Source organism: Leptonychotes weddellii, chromosome 1 (assembly GCF_054177405.1).
Source record: "Leptonychotes weddellii isolate Sample4059 chromosome 1, ASM5417740v2, whole genome shotgun sequence".
In the NCBI taxonomy this organism is placed as follows: domain Eukaryota; kingdom Metazoa; phylum Chordata; class Mammalia; order Carnivora; family Phocidae; genus Leptonychotes; species Leptonychotes weddellii.
Window position 1 is genome coordinate 25,762,445 of NC_138369.1, and position 6,999 is coordinate 25,769,443.

Consider the following 6,999-nt stretch of genomic DNA (forward strand, 5'->3'; position numbering starts at 1 on the left):
TCTGCCCTTTAGATCATATCTCAAAATTAACTGTGTCCAGACAAACTCACGCTCTTGGAATCAAAATAGGAATTTGTATTTAAGAACACAATGTGGGACCACATAGCCTGGGTTTAAACCTCTTCTAGTTGTATGACCTTGTGCAAATTACTTACCCTTGCAGTGCCTGTAGTCACAGCACCTATTTCACAGGATTATTGTGAAGTTGAGTTAATACATCCAAGTTACTAAGAATAGGAATCAGGAACACCAGCTCCTAGGCCCACTAATCAGAAGTAGGATCTTAGAGTTTGCTTCCTTGTGCCTTAGTGTTTCCTGTGGGAAATGAAGGAACTGGCCTCTAAGATTCTTTTTATCTCTGGAATGCAAGCATTCTGTTGCTGCTTGAGATGAAGCTAGTGTTATTGTATCCCTCTGTTTAGCACCATTAGAGAACTTCATATGACCCATTCATTCTTTGTTGAATTGATCCGACGACTTGGTACTACCCAGAAATTTCCTGGGTGAGTAACATCCTCATCTCAGCTAGACAGACACTTATTTAAGGGCAGAGATGGTGCTCATTTTATATTCGTGCTAGTGCCAGACTGTGAAAAGACTTGAAGGTTTTATCTACTTAATCTAAATAGGATGTCCAACAATATTTACTTTTCTGTTAGAACAGTGGGAGACAGAGAAAAGAGGAAGTGTTGACAGAAGTGAAATCTTGTCACTCTGGGGGAATATGCTCTGAGACCCTCGTATAACCTTTAGGTTATACAATGTGAAACAATGTGAAAATGTTTGTACAGACTTAGGATCATCCAACATGGAAAGTTCAGGATTCCTAAGATTAACCTAAACCACTGGCAAACCTCATTTTAATATTTAAAAAAATTAAAACAAAAATTTTTTAACAGTTTAAATCTTTCTCTTGATCGGGGTGCCTGGATGGCTCAGTCGGTTAAGCTTCTGACTCTTGATTTTGGCTCAGATCATGATCTCAGGGTTGTGAGATTGAGCCCTGTATCAAGCTCTACACTGGGCATGGAGCCTGCTTAAGATTCTCTTTCCCTTGGCCCCTCTCTGCCCCCTCACTAATACATACATACATACATACATACATACATAAAAATTTTTCTCTTGATCATTTAAAAAAAATCTCTTCAACACACTTACTAAAACAATGTTATCAACCTACCATTTTTTTTCATTATAAAAGGCTAATAATTTAAGTCCTAGATTTGAACCACTGAAAAACTCAACATTCTGTTTTTTAATTTATCCTAAACATCTGACTCAGCACCATCTTCTTTTTTGTAGACTCTTCACTTCTCCTTTATTTATATCATCAGACCTAGCCATTTTTCACGAAGACACTGTTCTATCAATTGTTTCTCAATTGTTATTCCATACGCTAGTGGAGGCATAAAGAGAAAGCCCTGATGATATGTGGATGTTGGGCAGTAAACTAGATTCACTCATCAGCCAAGAGACTCACTATACATCAGTAAAGTTCTTTGGTGGCAAGCAACATAAATTAACTCTACTGACATTAACTAGAGAAAGGAATTTACTTAGAAGGAGGAGTGGGGAGACCACAGAATAAAAAGGAAAAGTTGTATGTCAAGTAGTTGAGGCAGAGACCAAATGGCCCACAAATCCTAAAATATTTCTTAGCTGGTCTTTTACAGAAAAATCTTGGTAATCTCTACTCCAAATAATGGGAATGAATGGACAGTATTGTCAGGATATCATGGAGGGGCTGGATCCTCCCCAGTCATTTTTAATTCTCATTATCTCTTGTTTCAAAGATTCAAATTCCTTGGAGAAAGAGTGATGGACTGAACTTGGACCACATGCCTGGGCCTTTTCTGGGGTTGGGCTGGGTTCCTCGGCTAACATTCCCACTAAGGGAGTATCCAACAGGTGAGGCACAGAGCCCCAAAGTAAACCCAAGGAGCTATTGCTAAAAAATGGAGAATACATGCCACGCAGGCAAAAATAACAGATGTCCAGTACACACACTCCCACATAGCAGCCTCACAGCAACTCAGATTCGTGCTTCAGCAAAATTAAAATACACATACCACACACACACACACACACACACACACACACACACTGCAAGTCAGGAGCTTCCGGTTGCTCAAACATAGTTAAACCCAGAAACAATACTGAATTTCAAGGATCTATATTCCATTTCCCCTAGCCTTAGAAAGGCCTTAGAAATAGCACTGTAGATAAAACCAAAATAACAGGCCTGACATTGAGGAGCAAATCATGTCACCTACCCCAGACTCAGTTTCCCCAACTTTCCTTGCCTACCTAACAGAGCTGTGATGAGGTACAGGCTTAGATATGGAATGGGTGCTACAAACTAGGTATTCAGCAGACCTTAGCCTCGCCTATACAACTATTTTTACCACTTCTTAACACAGTGTCTTTGGGTTCTAGAAAAAAAGGAAAGAAGGAAAGAAAGAAAAGAAGAAAGGAAGGAGGGAAGGGAGGAAGGAAGGAAGGAAGGAAGGAGGGAGGGAGGGAAGGAAGGAAGCAAGGAAGGAAGGAAGGAAGAAATTCCGCCAATTGCTTTCTCCAAAGCAGGGCAATATTGTATCTGAAAATTATGTGCTACTCTCTGGTTAATGACGTATGGATAAAACTGGTGACTTGGATAGGGATAGATAATTCAAGAGGAAGTGGGAAAGGCTTAATCCTGGCCTGAAAAGAAAACCACTTGTCCAGTCAGTTACAGGCATGGCATGACTAAGCTTGTCAGCACAGCAATGGTATAAGTTAATGGCTTTCCCCCAAATCTGCACCACAGGGCATTTGGAAGCATGAATCTCACAACCTATATATTTCTCGAACCCATATCTTTTTTTAAATTTTATTATGTTAATCACCATACATTACATCATTAGTTTTTGACGTAGTGTTCCATGATTCATTGTTTGCGTATAACACCCAGTGTTCCCTTCAGTACCTGCCCTCTTTAATACCCATCACCAGGCTCACCCATCCCCCCAACCCCCTCCCCTCTAGAACCCTCAGTTTGTTTCTCAGAGTCCATATCGAACCCATATCCTGATTCTCCAGCCTTCTTGATAGTTACATGTGAATGTTCGTTTCAACCTGGTATATTTTTATTTCCCTTATAAGCTTATTCCAGCTTCTCTACTTCTGTAAACAGCAGAACCATATTTCTAATTGCTCAAGCGAGAAATCTTGGAGTCTCCTTTTACTCTTACCAATTATAATTATTCTATCAACAAATCTTGTCAGCTTTGCCTCCGAAATATATCTTGAATTAATCTAATCCCTATGATTTCTCCTGTTAGTTCCTGCCTCAGCCATCATCTTCACTTTCCTGGCTCTGCAGCAGCTTCCCCTTTTCCATTCTTGACCTTTACAACCCAACAGCAAAAGTGACCTTTGTAAAGCGTAGTATTAGATCCCATCACTCTTCTGCTTAAAAGCTGTCAGTTGCTTTCTATGGCTTATAGGATCAAAGGCAAACCCCTTCATGGCCTACATGTTTCTTCCCTCCTGTGCTTGTCTCCCTGTCTTCTTCAGGATCCTCAAGGCATGCTTGCCTTTCTTCACTTGCTTTTTGCTTTGCACCTGCCTGCATATCCCTTTATCTGCTGGTCTGATTTCATACCACCCAACAGGCTTAATTTCCCATACCAGAGAAGTTTACCAAGTCAGCTTTCCCTGTTTCTTTCTCTTATAGGGTCCTGTTCCTTCCTCTGTAACATGTATTACAGAGAGATGAGCTGTTTGCTTACTTGTTTAATACACGTCTTCCCTGTCATGCTGCAAGCTCCACAGAGATGGGGGGGGACCTCACCCATCTTATTCATTATTAATCACCAGCCCTGACCACAATGCCTAGCACATACTAGACAATCAGTACTTACTAAATTACAAAATAATGAATGCCCAAATTGGCCTTTGATTCTTTGTGGCTTCCACTATCTCATTTATTGTTTCATCAATTTCTTTCCTCCCATCTGCTTAGAGATTTGTAGTTTGCAAAACCCTTTCTTTGTCTTTCTTTCATTGAGAAGAAAGCAAAGAAAGCAAAGAAGCTGAACTCATTTTTTTTATACACTTGACAAAAACAAGATTCAGGCTGTTTAAGGGACTTGCCTAAAGCTTAAGGGCAGCTCGTGTGTGGCAAAACCAAATCCAGAACCCAAGATTTCTGAAAGCTTCATTCAGTGCCTTGACTCTTCTGTCCTAAGTGGTTGTTATCAACAATGAATTAAAAATACAGTGAAATACAAGAAAAGGATAGTCATGTAGAGATAGAAAAAGGCATATGTCCTATTTAGTCTTATTTTCATTGCTTGCCTTCTCAGGTTAACAAGCAAATAAGGCTCTTTTTGCATTCTGCTCCAAGCAAAGCCAGACAGAAAAGCCTGCCTCTGGAATTTTATAATTGGAAACTCTTCTCAGGTTTTATGAAAATTTATTATAAGTGAGGCATTATAGTGGGTAATAAAGCTAGCTTCATTGACTGCAGCAATGATGGAAAGTAATTAAAAACCTGTGGTCATACTAGATTTTAATTAGTGTAATGGACATGTCTAAAATGCAGGTATATCCATTCATTATTCTGTTAGAATTCCATATTCTCTAAAACATTAATATGTGAAAGTGTGTCTCAAGACAGAATGACTACATATAATGGATTATTTTAAACATGGACATTATTTTAAATATTGGCTGAGGACAGTTAATATTTTCAGAAATATTATCTGGGCGATTTTTCACGAAAAGTTTCTGCTGTCATAGGGCCACATTAGCCCCTTCTTCCTCCATTAGTGTTCTACAAAAGCTACTTATCCCTTTATAATTTGTAGAGAAGTGCATTAGCACCGTGTCTTAGCATGGCTATTCAAATATGATTGATTGATCTATTCGTTTTTATTTTTGAAATTAAAATAACTTATGCAAAACAACATGCCTCCTCCCAATCATACTTCTTGACTTATCCAAGGATAAAATAATGCACAAAAATAAGTATTTTGATTTAAATATGTAAGAATGAGATTATCTGATTAGCTACCCATAGCAAATAATTATCAAATGTAGATTATCTGTAAAGATGGACGCCAACATCTTCCCCCATCCTTGTATGTGCATGTCACTACTCCCACCAAGTGGAACCTATCTCCCTCCCTTAAAGCTGAGATGGGCCTGCCATTTGCTTTCACTGATGGAATGTAACAAAAGTGGCACTGGGAATTCCAAACAATGAGCCCTTAAAACTATTAGCGGCTTTTAGTTGTGTCGTCTTAGGATCTAGTTCCCATGTAAAGGATCTCAGGTGCTACTACTAAATGATGAGGGACCTCATGGAGAGAAGCCCAGCCAGTCCCAGCCATCGCTGCCTCCTGCAGTGAGGCACCAGACACATGAATGAATCTTAGCATAGGTGTGACTCAGCGAGTGCCACATAAAATAGTGACAAGCTATATCCACCTCTCATGCTCAAATTTCAAAATCATAAGAAAATAAGTGGTTACTGTTTTAAGCCACTATATTTAGGGGAGATTTTTTATGCAGCAATAGATAACTAAAATACCAAGATCATCACACTTGTCTTGCTCCATGTAGACATAAGCTAAAGTGTTCAGTTCAATACACATTTATTAAGCAACTACTATGAGTACTGGTTATGATTACACAGTTACAGCTTTTAAGGAGCTTCTTATCTAAAGGAAGATACAGAAGCAGAATCACGGAATTACAACATAATATTTTAAGTGCTCACACTAAGCTGTGCAGTTGAGGAATATTAAGGCCAATCTACTAAATCAGAGAAGGTTAAGGGAAGGGACACCTGATCTGAGTCTTAAAGACTTAAGTAAGAATTATTCAGATGTAAAAAAAAACCCAAGGTTATAAAAAGCACTGGGGGAGGATGAAGGGGGAGGGGCAGTAGAGGTCATAGTAGGGGAACTGAAAGAAGTTTGATATGACTAAAGTGTGACATAAAATAAAGAATGACGGGAGGTAAACCTGGGGAAGATGCCAGACATTATAATAAGGAACTTGGTCTATTCATTAAGCATATGGAACAGATTATATGTTGGGCATGAATCAGAACTAGTTTATTAAAAGGAGTCATCAGGATATGTGCATTAATGGGATCCACATCTATCATTATAATAGCCTGGACTCTTAAGAGTTGTGACAGAATCTTAATTCAGAGTGGATTAAGTAAAAGAGAATAATTTTGGATCATGTGGCAAGGAAGGAAACTGAGGCAGCTCACAGAATTAGAAAAGCTGGAGAAAACTGGGACTCAAGGAATGAACCAGAACCCTAAATCACCAGGAAACACTTGACCCCTCATGACACATTGCTTATTATCTCTTAATCTCCCAGGGGCAACTACTGTTAAGTCCTTTAGCTGTATCTTCTGGTTATTTCCCCATATTTCCAAAAACTAAGCCTAAACTACTTTTTTCTCGAAATCTCAAATTTAGCTATTGTCCACTTCCTCTTTAAATATATGAAGATTTTAGTTCTATCACATTCCATTTCTCTTGCCTCTACCCCTTTCAATATAATTATGTTGCAAGTGTTGATTAACTATACATCAGTGCTTTTATTATTATAACTATGTAAATCGCTTCTCGGCCTTTTGGCTAAGATCAAGTGTAGTATCTGTTCTTATCAGTTTAATTATAACTATGTAAATATTTCTTACTGCTCAGTGAAGTGGTGTACCACCATTACATTTAATTTCTTATATTACTTTTGTCTTACCTGAAGTTAAAATTGACTCCTTTTTATTGCTCAGTTTTTTGTATATCAATGAACTCTTGCCACACATTCTAATAACTCTTCAAAACACTTTCAACACACTTTTTTCCAATGTAAAACATAAAATCTCCTGGTTTTAATATTTTCTTGAAGACGTTTCTCCATTGTTTTGTTCCAAGCTGGACTACCATCTTTCTAGCACAACTTGAATTCCAAGTTTCTCTTAGCCACCATTAT

At 38.4% G+C, this 6,999-nt stretch overlaps 1 pseudogene; it reads left to right on the forward strand.

Annotated features, from left to right (window-relative positions):
- Positions 1 to 6,624: 6,624 nt before the first annotated feature.
- On the forward strand, positions 6,625 to 6,787 carry LOC115941334 (U2 spliceosomal RNA; annotated as a pseudogene).
- The last annotated feature ends 212 nt before the right edge of the window (positions 6,788 to 6,999 follow it).